The following is a 12,149-nucleotide window of genomic DNA, read 5'->3' on the forward strand; positions in this document are numbered from 1 at the left end:
AAATGGTTCCGGTAACAACACACGGTAGTACATTCACATACTAGGGAGATTGTGTACTTATTGGGTTTCACAGATATAAAAGGGTCTCCATAAGAAATAACAGAGGGAGATTTATCTGCTATTGAGAATAAAAAACAAGGGTATAATGTCACTGGACAGTTCCCAAAAGTCTGGCCTCAGTGCACTTTTCTTTCTTTCCTGTTTAGATACTTCCATTACTTCTCTCTTCTTTACAGCCATTTGAATACAAAGTACACTATGTTTTTCCTAAAAGACTTTAATAACAGATTGGTAGGTAAATAGATAGGAAGGTCACTTAACTCTAACCTATTTAGTGCATAATTGTTAACATTTGACACTGGAGATGGTACTGTGGCCCCAAGTAGCAACTGCAATGCTATAATGGAAGGACTCTTTAGGACATTTTTTCAGCGGCCACTGGCACTTGTAGAATATTAGACTATGCCATATTTCCAGAAGAAGAAAATACAATGACTGAATTTTGTCACACAAAGAAAGAAAACCCAAGGGAAGTATGAGAAAATTCACTTTTCAGGCTTCCATTTCTGAAAATGTCACCAGACTGCACTGCAGGTTATGAGTGGTTTTGGTCATGACCAATGGCAACAGAATAAAAAAGGTTTTGGGGAAATGTTGCAATGAAGAAATCACAGCTGACATAACACATCATCAATGCATGCTGCTTCATTGCACCAGTACTCTGGCCCCAACTCCATAACATTAACTCATTGACACTCCAGCAAGCTGGAGCATCACCATGTTTGAAAGGGAAAGAGGTGAAAATTGCAATTGCAAAAATAAAACCAAGAGTTTTCAGATGAGACTGGATGTGGTGGTGCATGCCTATAATCCTAGAGGTTCCGGAGGCTGTGGCAGGAGGATAGCAGGTTTGAAGCCAGCCTTGGCAACTTAGCAAATCTGTAAGCAGCCTAGTGGGCTGGCTCAAAATTAAAAACAAAATAAAAAGTACTGGGGATGTTGCTCAGTGGTTAAGCATTCCTGGGTTAAATCCCTTGTACCAAAAAAAAAATAATAATAATAATAGTTTTCAGGTCAGTACAACTGGGTTGAAAGTGAAAGGAGACAATCACCATGATGCTATCTAAATGTTTTAACTATTGGAGAATCTGCAAATATCTGGATAAAAGACTGACTTTTTTTTTTTTTAATGTGGAGGAGACACTGCTTTCAAATAGGATTAATGGGAAATGGAAGATGTAATGAGAAAAAAGGATTCTTTGGTTTGCTGCCTCAAAGTTCTACCTGGTGAAATGGCATGAGAGAAATGCCCAGCCCAGGGATATGACAAAGCCATTTAATTGGCCTACCTCACCAGAGCTGCTGGAGTTCCTTTGCTGTCTTTGGTAGATTCCATTTGCAATGATTTAACAAGGGGAATTGTAACTGCAGCACAAAGCCCTGCTTTATCCTCAAAGACAGCAGTTTGTTTCACCCTGACAAACTGGTAAAATGGAGATGATAATAGTGCCATGGACAATGTGGATAATAACAGTGTGCATTTTTTTGGTAGGTGAGTAAACATGTTAATGCATATAAAAAGTTTAGAACAAATCCTGTCCATACTAAATGCTATGTATGGATTAACTATGATCTTATTATTGCATTTCAATTTATTCAAAAATAGTCCTAAAATCCTATTAGTGATTTGTGATCTTTCTGCTGAGACTAGGAGATTTTTATTAAAGGGCAAGTGAGCAAAGAAACCAATATTTTTATTACGGCAATACCAAAAAAAAAAAAAACAATAAAAGAAGATTGAAAATCTTACAAAACATACAATGTTTGGTTTACAAATTGACGTGTTCATTTTCAACAATGATTGAAAGTCAAATTGATAAATGTGCAGCGCAAGTATGAACAACTTTGAATTTTAATTTATGATACCTTTCTTAAATAAATTTTTAACCAAGCTTGCAAACTAGTCATTGTGCCTGTTCAAGAAAAAAAATATTGATTCATAATACTTTGAACCGTTCAATTTAAGACATGCAGAAGCTAACCACAGTATGTGTGCAATATGTTAACACTGAAGAACAGTGCTTTACCCTGCAGATATCAATTTGAAAGCCTGGGAGCAATCATGAAAACTCAGCAAGGCTCAGGACAGTGCCATAGACTTTTTTTTTTATTTCATTCCCTTAGAAAAATCCAAATTTAATTGAAGGAACTAAAATCTCTTTAATGTTATTTTGCAAATTATTTTAAGAGCAATGAGACTTGCAAAAATTCTTTTAAAACTCAAACTTTAGAACTCTAATACAATATATAAAGATCATATCCATACATATAATTATAATAGTGTAAAGGGAAGTTCTGAGCCCTCTCGTGCTTCTTAACATGAGGTCTCTCGATTGTCAGTGGTCTGAAAACTGTTACAGAATTGGAAAAAGATTTAAGTACAGAAATTAAATGAGCAAACAGAAAATACGAATAATAATCTAACATGGCTGTGGCATTCAAATATGTGATCATTTTTCTTTGTAATTTATTTCATTTTAAAATAGTGTGGGTTTGTGATCGCTAATTTTTAAAACATTCAAAACATAATGAAAGGAGATTGGCAACTGTACATGAAAAGCAGCAGCAGGGTGTAAGTTAAGTCACAGAAGACTTGATTCACCTTTCGGATAAGATCTAAGCCATGAGAAAGTTGGAGAGTCTTCTCTAATGGCCAGATGTCGTCACCACTATTCTCTAACTTGCAATTTGTGCTGCAGTGTCATAATGAAGGCATAGTTACAAATCCTTCAAATGTTTTGGTCCTGGTGATTTCAAGAGCTATCCAGCCCCCTTTAAAAATGACATTGGAGTCCGTGTTTTCCTGGTGTCCTGCCACCTGACTTGTCTACTTAATCTGTGAAGGCAAATGGGTGTCAGACTCACTCAGCAAAATGGCATATGGTATGGACCACACTCATTTTTTTTTCTTTTATTTTTTTTTCCTTTTGGAGAGCTTTAGCTCTATTTTTCACATTTTTCTACCTCTCACCTGTTACCGTCAGAAACTTGACTTTGACTTTTTCCATGTCTTGACATTTTCACAGCCACCAGAAGCAAGTGCTGTCCTTGATTTATCTCCAGCTGCTCCCACAGAGTCTAGTGAAGCAGACCTCCACCTCTGTTCTCCAATTAAGCAACCTCACAGCTTCCACATCTCAGGTCCTACAATTCCATAAACAAAGATTGCCCAGTTTCTTGGTCCAGCTTGTCCTGCAGAGGCACAAGAGAGTTAGGGATTATAGCTTTGAACTTGAGAATGACAGAAGCTATGAATCTGCTTCCTTCGGTGTCTTGTTATTTTCAGAGAGGGAATTTGGAGTTGACCAAAAATTGTTCTATGATGTTTCATTTTGCTTTATGAGAGGCAATTTGTTCTATCAGATATGGAAGGAAACCTGAAGTCAGAGGAACGGATTCTATATTCCTGTCAGGCTACTGACTTTGGAAATTTGCTTTATCTCTGAAATACAGAGTAGTTGTTTTTTTTCTTTAAATATATAAAACTGAGCTCCAAATATTTACTTCCCAAGTTTGTAGTGATGACTGACTGTGATGAAGTTATATGACAACTTGATTTATAAATATTCATTGATATTTTTGTCCGCAATTAATACCCAAAGCAGAGAAGCAATATTTGCTTAAGTATATTGTGTTAGGCAGCTTTTTCACTGCTGTGACTAAAAACTCTGAACAGAAAAAAATTGTAGAGAAGGAAAAGTTTATTTGGGGGCTCACAGTTTCAGAGGTTTCAGTCCATAGACAGTAGGCTCCGTTCCTCAGGGCTCAAGATGAGGTTGAACATCATGGTGGAAGAATGTGGTGAAGGGAAGTAGCTCACATGATGATCAAGAAGCAGAGGGAGACACCATTCACCAGACACCAAATATATACTCCAAAGCCATGCCCCCAATGTTTTTTCCTTTAGCCACACCCTACCAATCTTCAGTCATCACCCAGTTAATCCCATCAGAAGACTAATTCACTGATTGGGTTAAGACTTTCATAATCCCTTTGTCCTCTAAACCTTTTGCATTGTCTCATACATGATCTTTAGAGGGATATCTTAAATCCTAACCATAACATTCCACCTTTGGCTTCCAAGAGCTCATGACCAGCTCATAATGGAAAATACGTTTTGTCCATTTCCACATGTCCCCATAGTCTCAAGAGTTCCAAGAATACCTAAAAGTTCAAGTCCAAAGTCTCCATTGAGAGACTCAGGGCAAGCTCACATTGTAAGCTCCTGTAAAAATCAAAAGTGATTACGTGTGCAATATATAAAGGTACAGAGTAAACATTTCCATTCACCAAAATAGGGCAGAGAAAGAAGGAAAATTACCAAAACAAGACTGAAACCTAGCTGGGCAAATAAATCTTTAGTTCCATGTCCAGCATCTGCAACTCACGGCACCAAGATGGTCTCTCTACAGAGCTTGTGTAAATCCTCCCCTGTGGTCTTGTAGGTTGCAGTGCAAGTGACCTTTCTGTTGTCTCATCTCTGCTCAATTCTTGCAGCTTGCCTAGGATGATGTCCCAGGTTACTGGCATTTCTTAATCCTGTGGTCTCCAGTGCAGCATCAACTTCCTCCTCACATCTCCACACTTTGCCTTCTCAGGGGGTGTCCACAGGGACTCTAACCCTGCTGCACTTTGATGGCCTCCCAGGCCTTCCTTTCAAATCTTGGTGGAAGCTTCAATGACCCCTAACTCCAGCATCCTGCATTTCTGAAGAACCAGCATCATGTGGTTAACACCAAGGTCTATTGCCATATCAAAGAGAAATAAAGTCTCTAGAGACCATGGCTGCAGCAGCCTCTGAGTATCTGGGTGGCTGAACACATTGAAAAACATTCCTAGGCCCCTTTGTGCAAGAAGGATGCACCATTGGTCTTTTCTCAAAAGAATTTTTACTTTCACTCCCTTAAGTCTGAGATGGGTGTGGTCTTGCCAATTCCTGAGATGCCCTCAAGCCATCTTTCTTATTGTCTCTAGACAGAGTGTTTAGCAAATCTTCAGTGGCAGTAGTGTCTTTAACAGCTACAACTTTCTTGACACCATTTTTACTACCACATTTCAAGCCCAGGTTTTCAAATCTTTCTGTACTGCATTCTGCTCCTGGATATCACAATAAACTTGGCTAAAAGCTTCCAGAAATATCCAAGACACACCCTGAAGTAGCTCTTCTGCCTAGAAATTTTCTCTACCAGATTAAGAAGTCCATTGCTTTTAAAAATCAGCCTCATAGAAAGCCTCAGGACATGAGCAAAATTCAGACAACTTCTCAGCCAGAAAAAAACTTGAATAGCCTTTAGCCTAATCACCAATGGTGCCCTCCTTTTTCTCTAAAACCTCATAAGCACTGTCTTCACTCTCCCCAGTCCTATTGGCATTCTGGTCTTCTGAGCTCCCATCAGAATCGGCCATTAAGCTCTGCTTACAGCAATCTAAAGCATTTCTAGCTTGCAATGCTAAGCACCTCAAAATTCCTACCACCAAATTCAAAAAGTTCCAAAAATCTCTGAACCACATGATCAGGTTAGTCATAGCAATGGCCCCATTCCTGGTACCAATTTCTGTCTTAGTCATCCTTTTTGCTGCTGTGACTAAAAGACCTGACCAGTAAAATTGTAGGGGAGGAAAAGTTTATTTAGGGGTTCACAGTTTCAAAGGTCTCAGTCTATAGAAGGCTGGCTTCATTCTTCAGGGACTCCAGGTGAGGCAGAACACCATGGCAGAAGAGCGTGGCAGAGGGAAGCAGCTCACAAGATGATCAGAAAGCAGAGAGAGATTCTACTCACCAGATACAAAATATATACCCCAATGGCATTCCTCTTCCAGCCACACCCTAGCCACATTCAGTCACCACTCACCACTCACTTAATCCCATCAGGTGATCAAATCACTTATTGGCTTAAAACTATCATAACCCAATCATTTCTCCTCTAAATTTTCTTGCATTGGCTCACATATGGGCTTTTGGGGGACATGTTACATCCAAATAACAACATACATGTGAACTACTCTAAACTTAAATACATCTTATTGAATAAATGTATATGCTTTGTAAACTTATGAATGAATTATACTTCAGCAATAGTTAGCAATAGATGAAACAAAGAAAGATAAATTTGCTCATGGAGGCACATGTTCCCTGTTGAAGGAGGATTTATTTTCACTAAACCATAGACACAATGGATGCAAAGACAGAATTGTCCAAAAGAAAACAAAAGCAGCAGCACAGAATTTTTTTTTTTAACTTCTGGTTAATTAGTAAAAGACTTCAGGAGGAACACTAGTAGTAAGATATCCCCATCAGCCATATACTCCTTTTTACTGATGATTTTAATCTGCAAATAGTATCATAAGAATTTTTGTACCAGCTGGGTATGGTGGCACAGTCCTGTAATTACAGTGACTCAGGAAATACAGGTAAGAGGATTGCAAGCTTGAGGCCAGTCTCAGAAACTTATCAAAGCTCTGAGCAATACCCTGTCTCAAAAATTAAAAAAAAAAAAAAAATTAACTGCTGGGGTTGTAGCTCAGTGGTACAGCACTTGCCTAGCATGTGTGAGCACTGTGTTCAATTCTCAGCATGACATAAAAAAATAAGTAAAGATATTGTCTTCATTTACAGATAGAAATATTTTTAAAAATAAATAAATAACTTTTTTTTTAAAAGAAGGGCAAGGGATGTGGCTCATGTGCCCGTGGTACCAGAATTCATCAAAAAAAGCACTCTAAATTTCCTTCATAAATGGTGTGGGAAATCCCCAATGTTGTAAATGTAATTAGTGACATTGGAACCTATGATTTTCAGTCTTGATCTTTCACAGGATAAGGGAAACTGACAAAGTAAACAGTATTTTTGGGAACATCTCCTATATGTAGTGTTCTCTAGAGAGAAACACCTAGTTTAAAAGCTAATTATATTTAGGAAGAAGATTAGTGGCTCTATACAAACCTCAGTAATGTGAATATATTTCAATGCCAATTGTTTCTGGGTTAGAAATGACTACCTGGTATAAAATAACAGTATGCACTTTTTCATGTTCCAACTATAACATTTTTTGTGTGAAACACATGACTTGCATTAACTGTCCCTTTATTGTATTGTCTTAAGCCGTTATAACAGATAATTAGTTTTCCCTGTAAGGAGCAAATCTGCTAATCAATAATTGGTTACCTGCATACAAAACTAGCAATCTTCAAAATTACTTTATGTACCAGAACAGTAAGACCCAGGGGCAAATTGTTTCTATTGTTGAAAGATGTTCATAAAAACACAGAAAGGTGAGATACATTTTCATTTTATTGTTCCTAGTTATTTAATATCTGTCTCCCAGTTTCCAAGTTTATTGAATTGAATTAGTCTAGAGTACATAAAGTATATAAATTTGAATATAGAAAATCTATTTTAGTTCCCTGTAAATAAGTGCTCCTAGGGATGACACTCATCAGTTATGTTATGATCACTCAGATGAAAATAATTTTCATAAAGTTGATCAAAACTCATCTCCTTTAGTCTGAATAGGGAAACTTTTAACAATTCAAGTACACTTATTAATATTTAACAGAAAGGAGATATTTTGCTAGTGAGAATCACAGGCAGTCTTTTATAAACTTGGTTCTTCATCTGGCTAAAGTTGGGCACACAATTTTAAAAGTTCTCAAATAAAGAAAATTAGGCTTAGTCCTTTAAGCATTTTGATGTTAACAAACTGATAGTATAAATATGGAAATTGAAAAATAAACTTCAGGTAAAAATTTAACTACAATGTCACATCAGAAATGCTTTTTTGAAAAGTTATTTTTTCCCAACCTTTTTGTTTTTAAATGCTTTAGCCTACAAAAAAGTTGAAAGAATTATATAATGAAGACTTCACATATATTGCTAATTATCATTTTGTCATAATTGTAATCTCTCTTTCTCTCTTCCTACACACACACACACACGCAGAGAGAGAAAGAGAGAGAGAGAGAGAGATAAGTGCTTTATATATGGTTTACTTTTGCTATTGCTAAGCCATTTGAAATAAGTAACTTTTAGACAGTATGACAATTTATCATTGGGTAATTCAGCATTCATGTTCTAAAAATAAATTCTCCTGTACAACCCCAGTAACATAATCCATAAGGAAACTGATTTAATATTTCTTACAATTTAGAGCACACATTAAATATTCTGACTTATCTCTAAAATGCCCTTTAAAATTGTTTTTGTTGTTGTTGTTGTTTGTTTATTTGTTTTCTTTGTTATATTTTACAGTTAGGATATAATTGGGGTAGATCTATGAATAGGAGGGAATCCAGTTTTATATTACATATAATCTTCTTTTGTACCTTTAATTGCCCAAATCTTCAGAATACTGCATTTCTGTCTAACACAAATGGCTAATTAAAGAGGAACACAAATAATTCTTCCATTAGACAAATCTTCATTGAGAATTTTTTATGTGCTATGCAGTGATCTAGACTTGAAAGCATAATGGTGAGTGAGCCAGACAGAGAAGTTTTTGTCCTCATGAAACTTGGGCTTAGATGAAATGAAGAGGCAGCAGGAGGAGGGAGGAAAGGCACGGCAAGGAAAGGAAAGGAAAAGAAGGAAAGAAATGTGAAGAAAGAAAGAAGGAAGAGAGAAGAAATAGATAGGGAAGAAGAGTGGGAGGGGAATGGAGGGGGCAGGGCATTAACAAGGATGGTGGAATGTGATGGACATCAGTACATGTATGAAAACATGAGTTGGTGTGAACATACTTTATATAAAAACAGAGGTATGAAAAATTGTTCTGTATGTGTAATAAGAATTGTGTTGCATTCTGCTGTCAAGTATTTAAAAAATAAAACCAATAAAAGAAAAAAGGAAAGAAAGAGATGGATATAGAAATAGACATATGAAAATATATAAAATCTATTCCAACAATAAGTATTGTGAATGAATGGAGTAGGATAAAATGACACAATACATTTTTGCATTCTGCTCTTACTTAGCAGGTTGAGAAAGTATCTCTTTGAAAAAGTGCTATTGATGGAAAAAGTGTCATTTGAAGTAGGAAAGTCCTCCTGGTAGAGGGAACAGCCAGTACAAGGGTGCTGAGGCACACACATACTTGTGCAATGTGCTAAGAAAGGCATTATTTTTAGATGAAGTAATCCCTTGGCAGGTCCGGTAGCAGATATTCATTACCTGAAGTTTATACCATGATGTAGCTTTCTCCAGAGATCAGAGAAGTCTTCCAATAGGACCCTTGTATTCTAGAGCAACGGCCACTAAGAAGGAAGCTGGCAGTATTCTACAGCATTACTGTCAACTTCAGGTGTTGTATAGCTCCCCACAAGACAGATAGAAAGAAAAAGTTGCAACATGGTAACATAAGAAATAAGCAAATATCACTCACTACACAGAAGAGTTACTTCCTCAAAAATTTCATTTCCCAATCATTTATTTTTCCTTCTCTTATCCAGCAATGAGGCAAATAATCTTCCAAGGGATGAATATTAGAATCAGAGAATGGAAATTTACTAGGAAGAAAGATCAAATTCATGGGAGATTAAATTTCACCAGGATGAGGAAATGGAGAAGACAGAGCATGATCCCAGAAAGTCCAGAGAAGCCCCTGTGTTTGCTGGGTAGTATGGTCAAGAGAATGGTAAATACATAGAACTCAGTTTAAAGATGGAATTCTAGCCTTAAAAGCACAGATCAGAAGAATAACAAATTATTTTATAGGCATTCAAATCCAAAAATGGAAACTAGACTAAGAATCAAGGATTTCAGCAAGGAGACAGGAACATGTGGCATTATATCACAGTTCTGCCCTGTTCTCTTCCTCTGCATTCAAGGTGAAGCCCATCTCTAGTTTCAGTTGCCTTACCCAATGACAATTTCAAGGCTTAATAACAAATAGATTTCACTTACTTTTGGCTACACTGCTTACTAACTGTGGAATATGTGTCTGATCACATGACTCCATAGACTTAGTTCCCTGCACCTACCTCCACATGTCACTTATGAGTGTACAACACCTTAGAGACAGTACTTCTAAGGTGTTAATATGCTTGCCCAAGGTTGCCATGTGAGCCTCACACTTATTTCTACATTCTATTTTCTCTTTTACCCTGTAAATTTCAACACATATTCAATCCAATTTAAATATCATTATACTATGTGAGTACTATAACCTACACTTCCCACTTTTCTTAAAAACATTTTTGAATAGGAAAAAAGGAATAATTTATATTTTATAAATATGAAATTTTCTGAATTCAGAAAGAATCATGTCAGAATTGAATGACATACTTTTGTTACAGGTTATGGGAAAGAACATTTTGAAGTTATTTCTAGAATAATATTTTTAGTTACTTCAGACTCCACTACTAGAAAAAAAATATTTAAAGATCTTCCTGCCTGATCTGAGGAGGAATTGCATAAGAAAAAATGTTCAAAACCAAAAGAATGATAGCAGTCGATGTGGTGGTAGAAAGAACCCTCACTGCTAGTCCTGATCAGCTTCACTGTGAACTTGGCAGGATGAGTCATGCCCAGTGTGAATTTGGCAAACCATCTAGTCCTTTTAATGTGTTTTCTCATTAGTAAAATATCAGTTTAAGTCTAGCAAACACCACAGGCTGATGACCAAGCACCAAAATCTAGTTGGAAGATATATTTGGTATATCTTTACTATTTTTCTCCACAATTTTTATTGGTGCATTATAGTTGTAAGTTGTACATAATGATGGGATTTGTGGCTACATGTTCGTACATGCACAAAATATAGGGATATGATTTGGCCAATATCACTCCCAAGCAAGTCCTTTCTATTTTAAAAATTTTGAGAGACAACATCTTTCTTTTTTTTCTCTTTATGTGCATGTGTTTAAATATATATATTTTGGCAATATATATTGGCAATAGGCATTGCGGGCCACTTGGGCTGCCACAGTGGTTATGGATGCAGAGGGTGTCCACGCTGACAGACATGGTCTTGGCTGGATCAGGTTGAACTGTTTCCGGCCCAAGCTGTATTTGTGCAGCTTGTCGATCATCTTCTTGGTGATTCTCCTGGGCCCTGGGCCCGTGAGCATGCAGATCTCCTCGGTGTCCGGGTAGTAGCAGTACAGCGCCCTGAACTGGCAGCCTGTCACGAAATAGGATGAAGAAGTGGTTGGCGTCACACTTCTCCAGCTCCTCCAATATGGAGTTCTTGTGAGGCTCCTTCACCTTCCCGGCAGTGGGAGATGGCCTTGTGGATGATGGGCTTGTTGGACTTTCTACTGGGCTCCTTGAAGAGCTTGGGACCTGTGTACTCCGCCACCTAGGCCAGGGAGGAAGCTGCCAACGCCGTTTCCCAGTCCTGGTCTGTTCTCCTGCTTGGGTTGACGGCAGCGTCCTCGCCAATGAAATCCTGTTCCACTTCTTCTATGTCTCCCATATCAGAGTCAGAATCTGGCTTCAGGCAGCCCAGGGCTCCTTATAGGGGGTGCCAGAGATTCTTGGGCCAACACACGTCCCCTCTGTGTCACCATCAGCCCTGACTAGGTGAAGGAAAAAGCCATTGGCAGACTGTCACTGAGACAAGGGATCCAATCTGCCAATGGCCAGAGGCGCCCCCCCCCCATGCACTTCTGTAGCTTCTGCAGACTGCAGCCCCACTCTGCAGTGTCAGTGCTGGCAGCAAGCTCTGAGGATGAATTCGGTGAAAGTGCTATTCAAATCACGATGGCGGGTCATCTTCTTCCAGGCAGCAGGTTGAGTGCCCAACCTGGGCCTCCTGGGCACAATGCTCCAAGGTCTCCTTTCCCCTCGGTCATCCTCCTTGGTAAAGGTCTGCTTCTTTTTGCTGGCCTCAGCACTGCTGGCAGCAGGGGCTCTAAGAAATATCTGTCAGGCTTATTCTCTAGGGCATCCACCTGCCTCTGGGGGACTGGATCAGTGTGCTTCACAGCTGATAGCCTGTGATCCACAGGCCGCCCTCATCTGCCGCTGGCCCTGGTTCCACCCCCACGAGCGCTGGCCAGTGGCTGGTCTCTGGGGGACTTGGCAGTGCATGGTGGGGAGGGGCTTATGTGGCCAGGGTGGTCTTGGAGGTGGCTTGATAGGGCATCCAAGG

This window comes from Marmota monax, unplaced genomic scaffold, assembly GCF_021218885.2.
Source record: "Marmota monax isolate L192 unplaced genomic scaffold, Marmota_monax_Labrador192_F-V1.1 WCK01_AAM20220418_F8-fsc00064, whole genome shotgun sequence".
Taxonomy (NCBI): Eukaryota; Metazoa; Chordata; class Mammalia; order Rodentia; family Sciuridae; genus Marmota; species Marmota monax.